Raw genomic sequence first — 21,678 nt, forward strand, 5'->3', positions numbered from 1 at the left:
AAGTGCAGAAAATTTATTCAGTTGAAGAAAATTTTATGGAGAAAAATAAGCCAATTGCTCAGAATACCGTGGATAGTTTTATAAAAACAATTTGATCCACTCAAATTATGCTCCTCCTACCTCCTGCCCCCAAAACACACCCTTTTCAGAATGCTTTACCATTTTCCACAAAGTCCTGCAAGAGAGATGGACTTGGCCTGGAGAAGCCAGTCTAGAAGAACAGATGGAAGAAAACACAGATTTGCTGGGAGAACTGCTCTCTGCCTTCTGCTCTAAATTGCCTGTGAATCCCACAGTTTGGAAGTTTCTAGGTGTAAAAAATTTCTATAACTGATGCAGCAACTAATCTAAGGGGCAAAAAAGGAGCAGCTATAGCAGGAGGACAAGATTAGGGCAGTGGGCCTGTCTCGTGCATTTCCCCTTAAAAGTTCTTTGCTAGAGGGAAGAGGAAGGGGCCAACCCTTAGGAAAATTACTGATTAAACGTGGTGTCTCCCCACAGGAGGCTAGTGATTCAAAGTGTCCTAAGGCAGTGGCCATGATGCTTCAGGCTGAGGAGAACAGAGCATACAGGCCTACAGGTTAAATAAATCTTTGGACTTAAAAACTGTATCAAAATTAGTCTTTGACTAAGGTTACTCACGCATGGAATCACAAGAAATCTCCTAAGGAGGTTCATGGAAGCTGCAAAGAAATGCCAGGCCTGACTGGCCAACAGACAATAACTGATTATTCAGCCCTGAAGGCAATCCTAAGATTCCTGAGTCCACGTCACTAGGAAGTGGGCTACAAAATCTATACAGGAGTGGAATGCTCTCCAATGTCCAAGTAAGGTGTGGCCATGGAGGATACAGGGAAGATTCTCCTAGAGGGTAGAATTGGGACTGACAGACAGATGGTTCAACCATGGAACTGACTCCACTGTCATTAGATAGTCCTCACCATTGCTGCACAACAGGATCCTGTGCGTGCCGCAGACCACTGACAGTTCCATGTTTCATGTTCATATTGCAGTCATCCTGCTGCTTCTTCACACATAGTAGACTGGGAATGTCAAAGGCAAATTAACTCCATGACTCCATGGGGAGTCACCTATGAATTTGGAAGGGATAAAAATCACTCAAGCCAAGGGGGTCAGCCTGGTGGCGTAATGGTTAAGTTCGCACTCTCCACTTTGGCAGTCCAGGGTTCACAGGCCCGCATCCCAGGTGCGGACCTACACACCTCTCATCAAACCATGCTGTGGTGGCATCCCACATACAAAAATGGAGGAGGATTGGCACAGATGTTAGCTCAGCAACAATCTTCCTGAAGCAAAAATAAGATTGGCAACAGATGTTAACTCAGGGCCAATCTTTCTCACCAAAAAAAAAAAAAAAAAAAATCACTCAAGCTGAATGCAAGAACTGGATGAAATCATGGGGAATGAATGACTCCCTCCAAATGAGGTATATAGTTGATGAAAATATTAAGTATGGGTGTTAAAAACCTAGAGAGGTGGACTGTGGCATACTGTATCAGTCAGGATCAAGTGCAGAAAACAGAAACTAGCTATTTTAAGCAAAAGTGCTTAATACATAGAATTAGAGACTAAAAAATGTTTAGGTAGGGATGAAGGGTTAAGTTCCAGGCTAGGCTTTCAAAAATAACTCTCAGACTCTCAGAACAGCTTTGCAGAACTAGCCCCTGGTGGAGATGTCACTTCTGCCACCATCAGGAGATCATCGTTGGAACTGATGGTTTTAGGAGCACATTCAGGGATCAAGTAGCTCTGCTGTCCCCACCACTGCTGCTAGCTCCATACTGATGCTGAATCTCTGAGATGTGTGTGCTCTACAACAGGCCCCGTTAAAATGCTGGCACAGAAAAAGCCAGTGTTTCACTGCCTGATGGTGCTTGCTAACAGAAAAGATTGAAAGAAACAGCAGAATGGCTTTCATTTCACTCACTTCCACCTCCCAAATCTTGCACAAGTGCATCTGGTTAGCAAAAGCTAAATCATACAGGATCCTAGCGGGAAAAAGTTGTTTTTAGCTTTCTAGCCTCCGCGATACAAAAAGATACGCTAAAAGCAGGGTAGAGCGAATGATTAGAGAGCCAGTTGACTTTATCCACCATCCAGGAACTGTAGGTTGGCTTACTTCACATTAATTCCCAGCCCCCTTCCCTTTTTCTTTCCTCTGCACTAGAGGCTGGAAAGATAAATGCTCCATCAGTTCCCTGTCTCTCTTGCAGCTGGAGGCACGCTTGTGAAACAGTTCTGGTCAACAAGATGTAAGCAGAAGTTTGCTTAGGCGGATTTGGGAAAGTGTTGCTTTCCCCTTAAAGGGGCACAAAGCAGCTGATGCAGCCTTTTGCCCTTCCCTTTTCTTCCTTCCCAGAATGGAGATGTGATGCTTGGGGGTGCCACCATGTGTTGACCATAAGACTGAAAGCTAACAAACCAAGAATGACTGGGCAGAGCGATAGAAAAGGCCTGAGTCCTTGATTACATTGAACAGCTGCAAATGCCATGGATTGCCTCCCTTAAATTTCTTGTTATATAAGAAAAATAAACCCCTATTTGTTTAAGTAATGATTAGGTTGTCAAATACCTGCACCAAACATTCTTAAGTGGTATACAGACTTTCCTATCATAGAATGGTTATGAACATCAAAGGATATGCCTTATATGAGAATACTTTTTAAAGTGTTAAATGTTATGTAAACAAAAATCTACCAGGACCTACATTCAACAAAATGTATACAGTTAATATTTATGTAGATTTACCCAAATATTTACCCTGCTGTTTTTCAATCCTTCTTGCATACCCCTATTTCCATCTAGGATTATTTTCTTCTGCTGCAGAACATCCTTTCGTACTTCCTTTAATGGCAATTTCTCTCAATTTCTAGTAGTCTGAAAATGCCCTTGTTTTACTTCATTTTTGAAGACTATCTTCGCTGAGTGTGAAATTCTAGGCTGATGGTAATTTTCTTTCAGCATTTTGAAGATATCGGTGCATTTACTCTGACTTTCACTTTGCTGGTGAGAACTCAGCTGTCAGTTTAATCTTATTGCTGTCCCTTTATGCCTTTTATTCTTTGGCTGCTTAATTTTAAGACTTTTTTCTTTGTCTTTGATTTTTAGTATTTTTGCTATGATGTGCATAGATATGGTTTTCTTTTTTTTTTTTTTGCTTAAGAATTTTTTTCTTTGTGGTTTTTCTGTTTGTAAAACTACTTTAAGTATAGTGTTTTTTTGGCTTTATTGAGGTGTAATTGACAAAATAAAATTATGGTATACTTAAAGTGATGATTTGATATACATATACCTTGTGAAAGCATTCCTATGATTGAGTTAATTAACACATCCATTACCTCAGATATTTACCTTTTTTTTGGAGGGGGATGAGAATGCTTAGCAAATTTCAATTATACAATACAATATTACCAACTATAATTACCATGATATATATTAGATCCTCAGACCTTATTCATCTTATAACTGAAAGTTTGTACTTTTTTGTCAACCTTCTGTCATTTTCCCCACCCTCCAGGCCCTGGCAACCACCATTCTACTTGCTGCTTCTATGAGTTTGACTTCTGTTTTTTAAGATTCCACATATTAGTAATACCACGCAGTATTTGTCTTTCTCTGACTGGTTTATTTCACTTAGCATAATGCCCTTCAGGTTCACCCATGTTGTTGCAAATGGCAGGATCCATTGCGTATATACACCACATTTTCTTTATCCATTCATCTAGCAATGCACATTATGTATATTTATTTTAAAATCCTTGGGTGATAACTTTAATATCTGGATCTTCTGTAGATGTTTCTTTTATCTGTTTTTATTCTTTGTTTTAGATTGTCTTGTCTTCTTGATGAACACTGAGTTTGAAAAACTATAGAGATAACTTGTGACCCTGCATGTTATCTTTTTCCACTGAGGATTTACTTTTGCTCTGGAGGGAACTAGACTAGTGGCAGATAACCTTAATCCCAGTATTAAAATTATTAAAAGTGGCTTCTGGGGCTGGCCCCATAGCCGAGTGTTTAAGTTCACACTCCATTTTGGTGGCCTGGGGTTCGCCGGTTTGGATCCTGGGCGCAGACAGAGCACTGCTCATCAAGCCATGCTGAGGCAGCATCCTACATGCCACAACTAGAAGAACCTACAGCTAGGATATACAAATATGTACTGGGGGCCTTCCAGGAGGAAAAAAAAATGAAGATTGGCAACAGATGTTAGCTCAGGGTCAATCTTCCTCACACACACACACACACACACACACACACACACAAAACAGCTTTCTCCAAAAACAACAAAAAAAGGGGCTTCAGTCCCTGTAAGACAGTGATTATCAACCCTACATGCACTTTAAATCACATAGGAAGCTTTAAAGTTATGCAGGTGCCAAGAATCCACTCCAGAAATCTGACTCAATTGGTCTGGAGTGAGGCATTGATTTTTTGTTGTCATAGTGGGTTTTTCTAACTTTTATTTTGAAATAATTATAGAATCACAGGTTACAAAGAAATGTCCTGGAAAGTCCTATGTACTCTCTTCCCAAAGCTCTCACAACAAATACCAACATCTCACACTGCAATATCAAAACCAAGAAATTGACATTGGACAATTTATAGAGCTTATTCAGATCTCACCAGTTATACATGCACTCATACGGTGTGTGTGTGTGTGTGTGTGTGTGTGTGTGTATGTGTCTCTATGCAGTTTTATCACACTTGTAGCCGTCCATAGTCGGCACTACAATTGAGGTTGTCAATTGTACAGTCACTCCCTGTGATACCCTTTATAACTCCAGTCATCCCCTCCCCTCCATCCCTAACTCCTGGCAACCACCAATCTGTTCTCCATCCCTGTAAGAGTTATTTCATAGTTATTATATAAACAGAATCATACAGTATGTATCTTTTGAGATTGGCTCTCTTCACTCAGCATAATTTCATAGATATTTTTAAAATTTTTGTATTTTTAATTATAAATTTCATATATATTTTAAAATTATAAATTAATTATAAGTTAAATGATAACTTTTTAAATCTCCCTAGTAATTCTAATGTGCATCCACGATTAAGAACCACTGTTGTAAGGGCTGGTCTGTTTCTGTTCCACTTCTGCTCTGAGAGTATAGCCTTTCAGGGTCCCAAACACAAGCCTAGAGTTCTTCCCAGGGCCACTCCTCCCTGGTGGGTTTTTCCCAGCCCAAAGAGATTGCCAAAAGTTCTGCTCAGCTTCTCATGTACTCCGTCATAGCTTTCACTATCAGAATCAGCAACTGCCTTAAGGAAAAAGGGAACCAAGAGCTCCCCTCTCTAGGCTTCTTTCTTTCTTTTTTTTTTAAAGATTTTACTTTTCCTTTTTTTCCCCAGCCCCCCTGGGACATAGTTGCATATTTCTAGTTGTGGGTCCTTCTAGTGGCATGTGGGATGCTGACTCAGTGTGGCTTGATGAGCGGTGCCATGTCTGCGCCCAGGATCCAAACCGGTGAAACCCTGGGCAGCCAAAGCAGAGCATGAGAAGTTAACCACTGAGCCACAGGGCCGGCCCATAGGCTTCTTTCTTTTTTTGGATCTTGGTCCTATAAACTGTCTCCGAAACTTTCTGTTGCCTTAAACAGATGTTTATTTTATGTTTTGTCCTTACATAATGGTTATTGATGCCAGGATTTGTCTAAAATAGCCTGCTTAGCCATTGCCAGAGGTAGTGAATAATATTTAAGTAAAAATAAAACATTAGGCCTAGAGAAAATATATAGACTAATTGGAAGAAATTATAAACTATGGGGAAAAATTGGTCATAAGGTTTTACTATTTGCTGTAACTGAACCAAAATTTGTGTTATATTGGGCAACTTTTTGATATTATATTTTCATTCATCTTATCACTACACTCAAGTGATATCATTCTATATGTCTCAACTTCAAGGGGAAGATGGCTAGCTACTAAAACCAAAAAAAGTCAATTGAATTCCTAAATGAATTCTTAAACAGGTAGCACAAACAATAGGCTGAAAACCTTTTGATATGCAAGACAGTTTTTGCTAAAAGAGAAAAAGGTTTTCTTATAGTTGCACACGAGATTTAAATAGAAAATGCCAAACTGAGGACTAAGCATAGTTTATACTAAAAACCAGAGTAGAAAAGTTGCATGCAACAGTAAATAACAGCCATTTTTCCGTGCCTCCCACCCCTAACCCTGAAAAAAGGAAAGGAGAGGTCCAGCCCTATGGCCAAGCATGCTCCACTTTGGCGGCCCAGGGTTCACAGGTTCAGATCCCCGGTGCAGACCTACCCGCTCATCAGCCATGCTGTGGAGGCATCCCACATACAAAGCAAAGGAAGACTGGCACAGATCTTAGCTCAGGGCTAATCATCCTGAAGCAAAAATATATATAAAGAGAGAAGAGAATTGCAACAGATGTTAGCTCAGAGCAAATCTTCCTCACAAAAAATAAAAAGGAAAGGAAAGGAAACAAGGGATTGAACAGCAGTCAGGGAGAGGAGGTTTTGGAGGGAACTAAATAATGTATAGACTCCTTACTTTGGAACCATCCTCCCAACCGGCTCCACTGTATACATGCCACCTACCTGGAGTTAAAGCTGAGATGGAAAGAGTGTGATGGAAACACCCAGAAAGCCTTGAGGAAGTCTCAGCAAGGAGACTGTAGAACTCTCAGAGGAGCCCTGTGTTCAGTGAGTTCAGCCAGGATTCTGAGAAACTCGCTGCCTGGGTGGCAGATGAACCACACTGAGGGAGGTGTGTAGGCAGATGGGCCTAAGAGGCGCTTGGCAGAATATCACACTCCAGGGTGGTTCTGGAAGACGCTGAAATTTCCTGAGCTCCCAAGGGAGGTGAAAAAGTGATGAGAGAGCCAGAAGACAAAAAGAAGCTTGGGGTGGGGTTCAAAAGGACCCCTAAGACCAGGATGAGTAAGGACCAGTTATACTCTCATGTTGACAAAGGCTGCTACAATGTCCCCATGCCAGGACATCTGATAAACTCTCAGGGTAAATTAGATCATGCACACACCTGGCAGGAAGTTGGGTAGCCTCAGATCTTAGAGTTGATTGAATATTTACTATATTTTAAAGCAAACTGAGTTAAAATGAAGAGGCAAGATTGAGTGTTTTCTACTGTCAAGGAAAATGAGTCCAAGAGCTAAACTGAATTTGGTTATAGCACCCCTCTTCTGTAAATATTAAACCACGGTGGTACTCTTTACAATACATTTTTGTTTCATGTAAGGAAGTGCCCCTCTCTAGCTTTTTTTTTTCCAGAATGATTGAACTCTTCTGCCTTTTTCATTCCATCTGATAAACTCTGAATCACTTTGTCAAATTTCCCAAAAGCCCCTGGGAAGTTTCGATTATTATATGTAAAGCTATATGGTAATTTGGGGAAAAAATAAAACAAAAAAAATTTAACCTGTTATAGTTGCAGCCAAGAGAAAAGGAAATATATAAAGTTAATTACATTGTTCTTTTTATCCCTGAGGAGAAAACATTTGTTTCTCAGTTACTGGATTCAAACCAATGGGGCCCTGGGACTCCGATGTGATTTGGTTTCTGGAAACCAGTACTGGGATTTGGAACAGGGCAGAGCTGGCCTGAGGCTCTGGAGACATGAAACAAATAGAGAAGCAAGAACAGTATTCAGGGGAAAAGTCAGACCTGGGAACCCATAAAGCAGATCCTGTCTCACATCCAATGGGAACTAGGTAGAAAGGCAAAACCCACTGCAACTGGAATTGGAAATGGAACAAACAGATTCACGGGGGCAATTAGAAGTAAGTTTGATAATATTACCTCAGTTGGGGAAGCTGAGTGCCAGTCCTTATAGAGCTTTGCCTGAGTTTGGGGAAGAAGTTGTTGTGGGGACCAAGTTTGTTGAGACACTCAGGATGATGGACTTTCTCACATGAGGCTTTCTATAGGAGGTACAGATATGTGGTGGAAAGTGTTTTCTTATCCTCACAGCCAATTCAATGAGTAATGGGTTTTGATAGGCTTTTGTTGGGGGGAGGGAGCATGGAGATGTACTCTTCAGAAGTCCCATTAAGAGAGCCTTTTGTGGAGAGCACAGCTGACTGGCAGCCTCCTGCTGTTCCCATTCAGTGACAGGGCCCAGTGGGAATACTCAAGTGAGGGCATTCTTAGCCAACCAGGTATTCCCCTACTGAGCAACTTTGGCTCAGGAAGTCCCCATCAACCTGGCCAAAACTTGCTCAGAAGTGCACTGCATTGAGGGTCTTCCTACCCAATCTTCCTTCCTTCCTTGCTTCTCTCCTTTCATCTGCATCAGACCTACATTGTGGTCTGATGGCACTTTCTCCCTACTCCTGCTCCCTCCCACTTTGTCCTTCACAGGCATTTCCCCAATAAATCTCTTGCACATCTAATCTTATCCTGGCCTCTGCCTAAAAGACTTAATATGGCACAATTGTCCAAATGGGTATGGTGTCTTAAAACATCTCCTCTCCACCCTAACCCTCCTCCCCTGAACACACACATCTACATACATATACATTTATCAAGCACTTATTATGTGCCAAGTGCTATGCTAATTAATTCATATACATTATCTTATTTAATTCTTACAGTCACTTTATGAGGTAAATACCATTACTGGTGATGTTTTAAGATGGAAAAGCTGAAACAGAGAAGGGCAGAATAGCTCATCTAGTATCATACAAATGGGCTTACATATCAGGCTAGGCCTCTCTCCAGATGTGACATTCTTACGGCTGTGCTAAATAGCTTCTAGTAGCAGCTGCAGGCATCTATCAAGAGCAACAGTAAGAGGATAAATCTTAAAAGTTCTCATCACAAGAAAAAAATTTTTGTAGCTGTGTATGCTGACAGATGTTAACTAGACTTATATGTTGATCATTTCAAAATATATACAAATATTGAGTCATTATGTTGTACACCTGAAACTAATATAATGTTATATGTCAATTATACTCCAATAAAAAAAAGGAAAAAGAGGTCACCAGGACCCGTGTCCAGCAGTTCCAGAACTCTCTCAAGGTTCTTCCTCCTGCCTTCCTCTTGCTGTGGTCCACCCTCCACTGTTTCTATCCATTGCCTTCTGCCTGGCTCATTTGGGTAGACCCTTAGCTGAAGTATCTGCCTTATTTTGATATTTATTTGGTACTATCCCTGGCCTCCTTGATTTTGATTTGTTTTGTCCCTGGCTTCCCTTTGATCACCTCTTTTACCCTGCAGCTCAAAGCTCAGTTCTATTTTCACCCTGAGCCCAACTCGTGTCCTCACTGTCCTCTCTCTCTTCTTCTTCCACCTTTTGCTCCCCTAGCTCCCTCCACCATTAGGCAGAAATTCCTTATGGGGTCATATTGATTAACAATTGAGGGTATCTGGTTATATACCCCCAAAGAATTGAAAAACAGGTGTTCAAACAAAAACTTCTACACTAATGTTCATAGCAGCATTACTCATAACAGCCAAAAAGTGGAAGCATCCCAAATGTCCATCAAGTGATGGATGCATAAGTAAAATATAGTAAATACAGGAAATCTCATTATTCATGGCAGTTAGATTCTATAAAGTCACCATGAACAATGAATTAACAAATACTGAATTATTGCTGCTACAGGAAATACACGGATAGTTTCCTGCAAGCCTCTGGTCACATTTTCATCAACTGTTCAATACATAACCTGATTTTATGGTGTGTCTGTTTAAAGACACTTTAAAATATATTGTTCATTCATTAACATTGAACTCATGGCCAATAGCACTATAACTCACTTCTGAATGAAGCTTCTGTAACACACCTATTTTCTCCATAAGGCACATTACAGCCTTCTTGCACTTAGGAACACGAGACATCACTTCAGCGCTACACTTGGGGATCACTTTAAACAGTGAAATCACCACCAAAAAGCACAAAAATGTGGGGGCTGGCCCAGTGGCAAAGTGGTTAAGTTTGCTCGTTCCACTTTGGCAGCCTGGGGTTTGCGGATTTGGATCTTGGGTATGGACTCATCAAGACTCATCAAGCAGTGCTATAGTGGCGACCCAAATACAAAATAGAGGAAGATTGGCACAGATGTTAGCTCAGGGTCAATCTTCCTCACCAAGAAAAGAAAAAAGCACAAATGTGCAAAAAGCCTGGAATTAAATAGGCTGTGAAGAGGACACCATTTATAGTATGAGAGCTGAAACAAGATGTGAAATCAAGTTGTCTTTAAGTTCTCCAGGCTTCCTTACTTTAATACTCAAGCAAAGTACCTCAAGCCCCATGTTGCACAGCTAGAAATCCAGTCACTTCTTGCATCTTTCTTGGGGCTCCCGGGGGTGTTAACACACTCTAGACTTCTCCCTACTCCCCACTTTTCTCTACCTAATTACTGCTTCTCCAGGATGCTGGACTCTCTCTCTGGTTCTCTTCGTTCCAAAACCTGGATTTCCTCAGGCCGTTGAGGGCTCACCTGAGTCATACTAAATCGTGATGATTAACAAAAGCTTTGTAAGGGCTTTAGTGGAAGGGGAGGCAACAGATAGGTGGCCATTGTGGGGCAGAACAGAACACAAAGTGAAACGTCAAGCATCTCTGTTCCTAGGGTCTCTAAATCAGAAGGCTTATTTTATTTCCTTGAGAGTCCAAGAGTTTCTAGTTTTTAAAATTGTGGTAAAATATACATAACATAAAATTTACCATTTTAAATCGTACACTTCAGTGACTTTATTACATTCATGGTGTTATGCAACCATCACCATTATCTAGCTCCAGAACATTTTCATCACCCCAAAAGGAAACTCTGTACCCATTAGGCAATCACTTTTCTTTCCCACCTCCTCCCCAGCTCAAGGCACCCTTAATCTGCTTTTTGTCTTTATGGATTTGCCTATTCTGGAATTTATTATAAATGGAATCATACAATATATGGCCTTTTTTTGTCTAGTTTATTTCACTTAACAAAATGATTTCAAGTTCACCATGTTATTGCATGTAATAGGACTTCATTCCTTTTTATGGCTGAATAATATTCTGTTACATGTTCAGTTAATCCTCATTATTCACAGATTCCATATTTTTGAATTTCCCTACTTGCTAAAATTTATTTGCAACCCCAAAATCAATACTCATGGTGCTTTTGTGATCATTCTTGGACATGCACATGAACAGAGTGCTGAAAATTTGGAGCCACCTGATGTGTATGTTCCCAGCTGAGGTAGAACAAGCCGACACTCTGCACAATTTAGTATCAGACTTGGGTGAGTACTCAGTGTCTTAGGGAATCCAGGTTTTGGAACAAAGGGAAACAGAGAGAGGGTCCAGCATCCTGGAGAAGCCGTAATCAGGAAGAGAAAAGCAGGGAAAAGGAAGGAGTCCAGAGTGTGTGAACACCCCCTGGGAGCCGTAAGAAACACACTAGAAGGGACTGGATTTCTAGCTGTGCAGCGTGGGGCTCAAGGAACCTGGCTTGAACATTGAAAGAACTTAATATTCTGGAGGACTTGAAGACAACTTGATTTTGCTAGCTGGAATCCAGAGGGTGTAGCAAAATATTAGTGAAGCTCTACTTCCTGGGTTATCGTGGGACCTTGTCCCCGTACATTTTCCCTGTACCTCCCGTTCTCCACCCTACTTTGCAAAAGATGCCTCTGGAGGAAAAATAAGTTTAATGTAGCTCTGGAGAAAGAAAGAAAGAGAAGAGGAAAACACCAGAAAGTTTCTGAAATGCTTTTGGATGTGCATAATCTAACTACCCCTTGAAAAGTGTGGGGAAAAGAAAAAAGCAACCAAACCTACAAGCAGTTCGCTATTATTGTTAAAATGTTAGCAAAATATCATTTCAATGTTCTGTCTACTGAGCCAGAAGTCACTGGATTAATTGTTCAGGCTTTTCCAGTCACTTTGTTTGCAGTGTCAAGTGCTTGCCTATCCCCTAGAGAACAAGTCCATTGCCAGTCTCACCCACGGTAAATAAATGGATGTGTGACAGTTGCTGGCGAAATTCTGAGATACAACAATGTCAGTGAGGGACCACACAAAAAAACAGAAAGATAAATTTGCTCAGGAGCCCACACATTTTCTTAGCTTTCATTGAGGTTTAATTGACATACAATAAGCTGCACTTCTTTAAAGTGTGTAATTTGTTAAGTGTTAACAGATGTATACCTCCCTAAACTCGTCACTATAATCAAGATGGGGCCCACCATTTTAATAAACATTTATGGATGTTCCAGGAGATGGTTTCTTTTCGAGTCAAGTATCTCACCAAATGAAATAAACTTCCTAAAAATTTTTAACTAAAAGTATTTGCATTGTGACTATCTAAGCCCCCTTTTTTTTGATGGATTTGTTGAGCTCTGTCAGTGGGAAATTTGACAAGATTCCAAAGCTGAATTCCTTGATTCTCCAACAGAGAACGTCTGTGGAACGTGGAGAGCGTGGATGTATTTGTGTGGGATAGGATCCATGGTAAGGTTCCAACATGCTCAGCCTGGGCTCTCACAATGTTAAGCAGATGAAAGTGGTGGAGTAGAAATAGAAGGAAGTGGAAAATGCCCAATGCTGAGCAACTTGGCTGGAGCAGGAACTTCAAAAGGCCCTAGCAGCCAGGTGGACACACTCTGGGAGAATAAGTCATTAGCACACAGGACTAAACTATTTTCAGCCTGAAGGTGGGAGCATGAAATTCAGTCCTGCGGGGTCATGTAAGAAATGAATTCACTGAAACAGTAGGGAAGTTTGAAAACGAATAAAAGCTTTCTTTCAGACTGGAGTTTTAAACATACATAGGAAACCAATTCCATGTTCTCAGTCACACATCTTTGCTTTCAGAGCTTCACTGTTTCTGAAATAAAGCAACTGGCCCTAGCAAAGAGAAATGAAAACACAGCAGGCACTGAAACCAGCCTTCTAAATCCTAACTCCTTCCTGCTGCACAGCTCAAAAACTCTATTTGAATTTGCAGTTATTTGAGCTCTTGAATTTTAGAAGAGTATCTCCAGACAGAGGAAAGAAAAGCATTTCATTTTCAAGGAATGAGAGTGTCTGAAGTATTCTATTACTCATTTGAATAACATTAAAATTCAGAAGGGACATATGTAAAGGTCCTTAGTATCTAAAATAATCCTTCATTTTGGAACACAGAAGCTTCAGTGTAAATATCCTACCCTGGATTTCTTAGAGTGACAATCACTACGGCAACACCAACACATGTTGTGCAGATGTCTGCCCCAAACCAGATGTTGACTTTATATCACAATTTCTAAAGATTTGGCTTGACGCATGGGAAGTAAGACCACCAAGCCATCACATTTCTGTTTACACCATTGGGTACTTGGTAAAGGCTATACCGGGGTCTGCCTCCCTCTACAGGGAGGGCTGTCCCTTTCCTATCACATCAAACTTACCTAGAGACTTGTCTATGTGAACTCCCTCCATGTTCTCTCCTAAAGCCCCTCCCCCATGTCAACTTCTTTACAATCTCTGCCTACCAGCATCTTGCTACTGAAATTATCCTTGCCAAATCTCCAGTAACCTCCTAGCTGACAAATCCAATGGCTTCTTTGCAGCCTCCATCCTTCTTGACCTTTCTGCAGCATTTGTATATTTGGCCACTGTTATGGGTTAAATAGTGCCCCCTCTCCATCATATGCTGAAGTTTTAACCCCCAGTATCTCAGCATGTGATCTTATTTGGAAATTGAGTCATTGCAGATGTAACTAGTTAAGAGGAGGTCATCCCGGAGTAGGATGGGCCCCTAATTGTGTCTGACTGGTAATGGTATAAAAGTGGGAAATTTAGAGACAAAGAGGGAAGACTGTATGAAGAGACCAAGGGAGAATGCCATCTGAAGGCAGAGCTGAGGGTGATGCATCTACAAGCCAACAAATGCCAAAGATTGCCAGCAAGGTACCAGAAACTAGGAGAGAAGCATGGAACAAATCCTTCCCTTACAGCCCTCAGAAGGAACCAACTCTGCTGACACCTTGATCTTAGTCTGCCAACCTCCAGAACTGTGAGACAACAAACTTCTGTTGTTTAAGCCCCCCAGTTTGTGGCACTTTGTTACAGCAGCCCTAGGAAATTAATACAACCACCATTCCTTGAAACCCTCTTATCCCAGGGCTTCTGATAGAGTGAGCACTTCTCTTGAGGTCCCTCCAGCTTCTCTGATCATTTATTTTTTCCCAATCCACTTCAGTTCCTCTGTCTACTCCCTAAATGTCTATGTTTTCCAGAATTCCATCTCGGTCCTCTCCATGGACAGGCAGTATAGTGTAGTAGTAAGAACACAAGTTCAGGAGTCAGCTTTCCTTGCTGGCTGACCTTGGGCAATGCATTTGATCACTCTGTTGATTTAGTTTCCCCACCTGCAAATCAATAGTTCCTACTTGAGGCAACTAAGAATGAACATCCACTTCCCAGACTTATGTACTCCTTATTTAAAAAAAAAAAAAAAAGTCCCTACTTGAGAGAGTTGTTCTAAAGAGCAGATAATTTCATATACATAAAGTACTGAACATGTAAGTGCTCAATAAACATTTGCCGTAATTATTATCTTCCTTACTTTTACATCTTCTTTTTCATAATCTCAGCTTCTATTCTTTAGTGGACATTTGTTATTCCTTTTGGCTACACTGTACATTTAACCCTTTTCCTACCTTAAGAACCCCTGCCTCCTACTCACATTGATCGTCACATTTCCAGCCTCCTTTGTAGCCGGGACATAGGCATTTCAATTGTACCGACACCAGACTGAGTTGGGCGCCAGTGAAGGAAGAAGGAGCCTCTCGTTGAGCCCTTCTGGTGAAGTTGGAAGCTGTACCTCCAGTGTCCAGAGGAAGCTGTGGCTGAGATTGATGGCAGAATCCAAGGCCATGTACTGGCAGTGTTGGTGGCACCAGCTGCAGAGGCAGGGCCCAGCCCTGCAATGTGATTTGGGAATTGTTTCTTGTCATATCATCTCTAAGCTAGTCTCTCTTGTCTTTCTGGAGATTCTGTGAGCTCCCTATTATCTCTAATAAATTATTTTTCTGCTTAAACTAACCAGGGTTGGTTTCTGTTGTTTATAACCAAGAAACTTGATGGATACAACTTTGGTTTCAGTGACTGCTTATATTATACTCATGATTCCCAAACCTAGAACTTCAACCTCTACTTCTCACTTGGAATCCCATCTGGACCTCTCCCTGTGTATGTTATAAAAATGACCGTGAAACAAACATGTGCATAACCAAATGTAATAATTTAATGATCTAAAATCTCCCTAAACCATATTTTCTCACTTTAAAAGATTTACCACATGTTCAAATATCCCACAGGTCTGCTTGGATTAGGGATGGGGTGTGTGCTGATATAGGGGGACAAATGCCCTACCAACTTCCCAAACTAGGAGAAAAATAATTTCTATTGAAAAAATGAAAGAAACCCAAATAAACAACAAGTGCATGAAATTAACATCAATTATCAAGTTAAAACATTCTGTTTCTAGCTGTTCCATAATAGCATGTCCCAAATATTTTTATGAAAATATGAGGTAGAAACCCATCACTACGACATCCAATTAATCTATAACCTCCCTCCAAATTTTTTAGTCACACAACACCCAACTTAGAAACCTGAGTCACTCTGGACTCCAACCAATTTTTATAAATCCCGCCTAGAAAATCTTAAAACCTCCTAAGTTCACCCTTTTGTCCTTTCTCCATTTATTTTGCTATGGTTTAATAATTTCTCATCTCTAATCTGCAATTGCATCTTATGGGAGATTCTGTTTCTGCTTCCTCTCTGATCTGTCAGTCTGGGCCAGGTTGGGAGCCGACCTACAGCAATATTCACTGTTGGCCTCTTCTCTTACTTTCCCTTCCAGGGATCTTTATCTGGTCCTAGGAGAGGAAGGAGTACATCGTGTAATGTATTCTATAAGATCATGTGATTTCAAAATATTTGTTCAAGTCTGAACCAGAGCTCTTGAAGAACTTGGCATCTTTGTTCTCTGATTCCCCTATGATAAAATTTCCCCAAATAATGGTGATCCCATGTGTAGCTGGCAAGGTTGGGGAGGGCGGGGGTAAGGGCACAGGAACCTATCATTTAATTGTTAAAAATATTCTCTTGCTACATACAAGATGCACTCCAGAATCTCTCATCTCCAGAAATTGTGTGAAAGAAGCCCAAGAGAGTAGCCAACAGATTGTTGAGTTGTAAGCCAGGAAATGGCCAAATGCAAGCATGTATGATATGGAATAGTCAGTGAGGCTGTTCCCCTTGAGGGATCTAGTGGCCAGTGAGCCTTTGACCTCTCAACAACAGTGGCATCTGCAGGGAAATGTTTCAGAGGCCATTTGGAGTAGTGTAAAGAGCACTGTTTTTGGACTCATGAAGGAAACTAACATTTATTGGGTACCTGCTGTTGGGAGGCAATTCTCCATGAATATTTTCACATTTCTGTACAATCTAGGCTTTCTGAACAAAGAGCACCAGCAAACTTGGTTACAGGATGATTTAATGGCAAAGTGCCTAGGAAATTAGAGATAGAGTATTGCTCTGAAGAGATTTAGAGACTTATTTTCCCTGGAGCAATTTGCTTACATTCCGGAGTAAAGATAAGGTCTCTCTATATATTTATCTATCTGTCTGTTGATAGGAGAATGGGCAGATATGCCAGTAGCCTTTATATAAGCTTTAAGTCTCATAATTTTGTGGTTTTTCTCCTCTTGCATGTGCGTTGTAGCATCAGGCTCTTACCATGTTGCCCTGTGGGGACTGGGACTTTGGGAACCAGTTCCAAGATACTCTGTGAGTAAGAAATGGTCTGTTCTGTGATCCAGAGATCTCATGTTTCCTGTCAGAATATGAAAAAATATATATTACATATATATGTATATATACACATACATGCACACAGACACAGACCGTGTAGAAACCTAAAACTATTGAATTAAATCCTCAAAAAACCTCAAGTGGTGTGAACTATTATTACCACTTTACAGTTGAGGAAACTAAAGTTCAGTAAAGTAGCTATTTGCCCAAAGTCAATCTGATGAGTGGCAGAGCTGGATTTTAAATCCAGCTATTTAGCCCTAAAGTACGTGCTCTTTATTCTCTGCTATTGACTTATGGCACATAGGGCAAGTCATTTGACCTCTTTATACCTTAGTTTCTCCATATTTAATGTGAAAGGATTAGATTATGTGACTACTAAGGTCCATTCCAATTCCATCATTTTAAGATTCTATGCTTCCCTGCCTGCTTTGTTTCCAAGTTTTCCCTATAGGCACTCTCCTCTCTTGCCAAATGTTCTACTATGGATCCCTGTGCACAACACATACGTCCTTACTTTCAAGTCTTTGTCTAAGTGTTTCCACCTGGAAGTTCTCCCTACCAACTTCTATTCATCAAGATCCTTTTGATCTATTAAGGCACAAGAATCATTAGGACAGCCTGGGTGACAACTCTCCCACAGTAGCCACTGTCCGTAATATTCATTTGTCCTATAGTATCCTTGGCATCTATTACTTCACTTACCATTTTGTTTGTTTCATAGATAACTGCAAAATACATCAGTATGTAGCTATTTATCTTCATGGCATCTTGCATTTGAGTAGGTACTTAGGTCGACAACAGAAAGAGTGTGTGTGTATGTGTGTGTGTGCAAAAGATGATTCAAGAAATACATGTCATGAAAGATAACAGAAATAGCCTTTTGTCTTGTTTAAACGTCAATAATTGCTCCTAGTATGTTCATTTTGTCGTTATTTTGACCATCATGTATTATGTCCTACTCTTTGCCATGCATTGTACTTGGTGCTAGGAAAACAGTTATGAGTGAAGAGATGTGGTCCTGGCCTTCAAAAAGTTTGTGGCCTCCACAGTCAACTGAGGAGGTTGGGAGGATTGACATTAACTGAGTACTTACTGTGGTGGGCAGGTTTCTAACATGACCCCAACAATCCCTGCCTCTTGGTACTCCAGCCCTTGTGTGATCCCCTCCTCTTGTGTGTGGGCTGAACATAGGGCTTACTTCTAATGCTTCTAATGAATAGAATACAGCAAAAGTGATGGGATATCATGCCCATGATTAGATTATAGAAGACTGAGTTCTGTCTTTGCTTACACTTTCTCTTACTGGCTGTTTCTCTCTTGTTCTCTTGTTGCCATATTGGAAGACTCTCTAGGGAAAGGCTCACGTGGCAAGGAGCCAACTACTCATAAGGGATTGAGGTCTCAGTTCAACAGTCTGTGAGGAAGTGAATCCTGCCAACAACCAGTTGAGTAAGCTTAGAAGTAAATCCTCCCTCGTTGAGTCTTCAAGTGAGATGACATCCCCAGCTGACACTTTGACTGCCGCCTTCTGAGAGACCCTGAAGCAGAAGAGCCAGCTAAAGTGTGCCCGTAGAACCCGTAGAAGCTGACCCATCGAAATTGTGAGAGAATAAATGTGTGTTGTTTTAAGCTACTAAGTTTTGGGAGATTTGTTACATATACGCATACAAATGAAAATATAACTACACATGATGATAAGTGCTTTGAAATAAAAGAATGGAATGAGAGATTCTACTAGGGTTTCCTAATTTAAATTTAGATTTCCTCCACTAAATGGAATTGAATTTTATCAAATGCATGTAGTTAAATGGTTCTTTTTAGTGATGTTGAAGAAAAAAATTGCAATAATAATTTATACTTGAATATATTTTTGTGTGAAGAGCTCTCACTAAGCTCAACTACTAAACTTAAAAAAAGATACTATGTTACTAAGATATTATTCAGATCTTGACCTAGGTTGATAAAGGGCAGATGAGAACATGGTCTCCAGCAACTGAAGGCTCTCGTCACTTTTTTCCTCCATCTCATTTTCTCTCTTCTTCTCTGTTTTTTACACCACGTCCCCTCCCCACTTCCCCCTGGATGCACTCACTTTTGGGCACTCACATTCCTATCATCTTCCTGCTGTTTTTATTGTGGCCAGAGTTGCATCTGTGCAGAGATTATTAAAGTGGTTGGATTATTACAATGGAGGGATTTTCTCCATTCTTGAGAATAAAAGAGAAGTTGGGCTCCTAGACTCCAACTAGAACATGAGAAAGTGAGCTGGTCGCACAGTGTGGCCACAGACCAGGGGCTAAAGATGGAGGTGGCCATTACGGGACACTGGAAGTTCATGGCTCCATAGTCAGCAGTATCTAGTATACTAGATTTCTGTGGCTGCTGTAACAAAATACCACAAACTGAATGAGTTAAAGTGACAGAAATTTATTCTCTCACGGTTCTGTAGGCTGGAAGTGCAAAATCAAAATGTCTTCTTTCCCAAGACTCTAGGGGAAAATCTGTACCTTGCCACTTCCAGCTTCTTTTTTTTTCATTGATTTGTTTATTTTCGGATGTACATCATAATATATTTTGAATTCTGTGTAGATTACATCGTTTTCACCACCTGAAAACTAATTATAGTCCATCTCCTCACAGGTGAGCTTAATCACCCCTTTTGCCCTCCCTCCTCCCCCCTTCCCCTATGGTAACCACCAATCCAACCCCCAATGCTATGTGTTTGTTTGTCATTGTTTTTATCTTCTACTTATGAGTGAGATCATATGGTATTTGACTTTCTCCCTTTGACTTACTTCACTCAGCATAGTACCCTCAAGGTCCATCCATGTTGTCACAAATGGCCTGATTTCGTCATTTCTTAGGGCTGAGTAGTAGTCCATCGTGTATAAATATTACATCTTCTTTATCCATTCGTCCCTTGATGGGCACCTAGGTTGCTTCCAAGTCTTGGCTATTGTGTATAATGCTACAATGAACATAGGGGTGCATGTATCTTTATGCCTTTGTGTTTTCAAGTTCTTTGGATAAATACCCAGCAGTGGGATAGCTGGATCATATGGTAGATCTATCCTTAATTTTCTGAGGATACTCCATACTGCTTTCCATAGTGGCTGCACCAGTTTGCACTCCCACAAGCAGTGTACGAGGGCTCCCTTCTCTCCACATCCTCTCCAACATTTGTTGTTTCCTGTCTTGTTAATTATAGCCATTCTGACCAGGGTGAGGTAATACCTCATAGTAGTTTTGATTTGCATTTCCCTGATAGCTAATGATGTTGAACATCTTTTCATATGCCTGTTGGCCACCCGTATATCTTCTTTAGAGAAATCTCTGTTCAGATCTCTTGCCCATTTTCTAATTGGATTGTTGGTTTTTTTGTTGTTGAGCTGTATTAGTTCTTTATGTATTTTGGATATTAACCCCTTATCTGGTATATGGTTTGCAAATATCTTCCAGCTTCTGGTAGCTGCAGGCATTCCTTGGCTTACGGCCACAACTCTCCAACCTCTGTCTCCACGGTGACATAGCCTCCTCCTCTTCTCTGTGTGTCTGTCTCCCCTGTGTTTTTCAGTGGAATCTGCCTTTCTGGTATAAGAATACATGCGATTATGTTTAGGCCACACCTCGATAATCTTGGATAAGCTCTTCTTCTCCAGATCCTTAACTTAAAATCACTCCTGTAAAGGTCCTTTTTCCAAGTAAGGTAACATTCACAGGTTCCAGGAATTAGGGCATGTCTTTTTGGAGGCCACCATGCAGCCCATTATGTCTAGTTTTAATTTTTTTTCCTCATGAGCATTGTAATTTCTTTCTGTCGTTCTAAACTTTTCAGTCAAGTGTGGTCAGACCTAGTCTTGTTTTGGCAGAGAGTCTCGTCCATTTGAGATGAAGTTGTCAGCAGCAGTCCAGCTGAATGTTAAAGTTAATGAGAGGAGGCCTGAAGAGAGAGAAGCAGTGGGCCAGTGTGAGCTGGCCGGCTGAGACGATCCACAAAAGTAGTTCAGACTTGTGGAACAATGTCAGCATTTCCCAGGGATTCCCAGAAACGCTCAGATCAGAGAGCTCAATAAACCACTAGACTTCCTGCCATTACACAGGATGGAGGCATGGCACAAATTATTGTTATTTGGCCATTTAAAAGAAGGGTAGATAACCCCTGACTTTGGGAACTACTAGGTTACATTTCCATAGTGTCTTGATTTTATAATAAACAGGGATAAGCATTATTTTTAAAGGCTTCTTTTGTTTGAAATACTCAAATCAAAATACTCAGTTCTATTTTGAATGGTTTCCTCTTACGTATTCTCTGCTGTCTGTCCTGTGAAACTACTTTCTCTCATTATTGGAACCAACTGGCCTTTCTGTATAGTCAGCACATAGGGCTAATTACACCATCACAGAAATGGAGCAGAAAAGTACATGGCTGCAAAACAGCTGACCCATCCAAGGAAAGAGTTTCTTAAACTACCCACTCTGCCTTTTTTCAGGAATTTATTTTGACATTGCATAGAGGTTATCCAGGGCAGAGATCATCTGGACCTTGGATACTCTCCTTGCACTATTACAGGGTATATATGAAGCAACTCTATCCAAGCCATTTAAAACACACACTGGGATTTTTTTTTTTTTAATCAAGAGTCAGAATCACAGTTATAATCTGAAGCAATTGCTTTGTTCAGGGCAGTGGAGATGTAAAACACTACTCAGACCTATAGAGAACAATGAGCATATTTATATTATTTCTGATAGTTCTTTTAAAGTTCTCATCTCCTAACTCCATCATCTGTCATTTCTGGGTCTGTTTCTATCAACTAGTTTTTCTCTGGGTTATGGGTCATTTTCCTGTGTCATTGGACATCTAAT

At 40.6% G+C, this 21,678-nt stretch overlaps 1 long non-coding RNA gene across 1 annotated transcript in view; it reads left to right on the forward strand.

The window, feature by feature from the left end:
* The window catches only part of LOC139075551 (uncharacterized), a 55,867-nt gene extending 37,422 nt beyond the window's left edge, over positions 1–18,445 (forward strand). The window contains exon 3 of the long non-coding RNA XR_011526046.1: positions 18,156–18,445. This is a non-coding gene — a long non-coding RNA (uncharacterized lncRNA). The remainder of the gene's footprint in view (positions 1–18,155) is intronic.
* Positions 18,446–21,678: the final 3,233 nt, after the last annotated feature.

The sequence above is a fragment of the Equus przewalskii genome, chromosome 14, assembly GCF_037783145.1.
Source record: "Equus przewalskii isolate Varuska chromosome 14, EquPr2, whole genome shotgun sequence".
Lineage (NCBI taxonomy): Eukaryota > Metazoa > Chordata > Mammalia > Perissodactyla > Equidae > Equus > Equus przewalskii.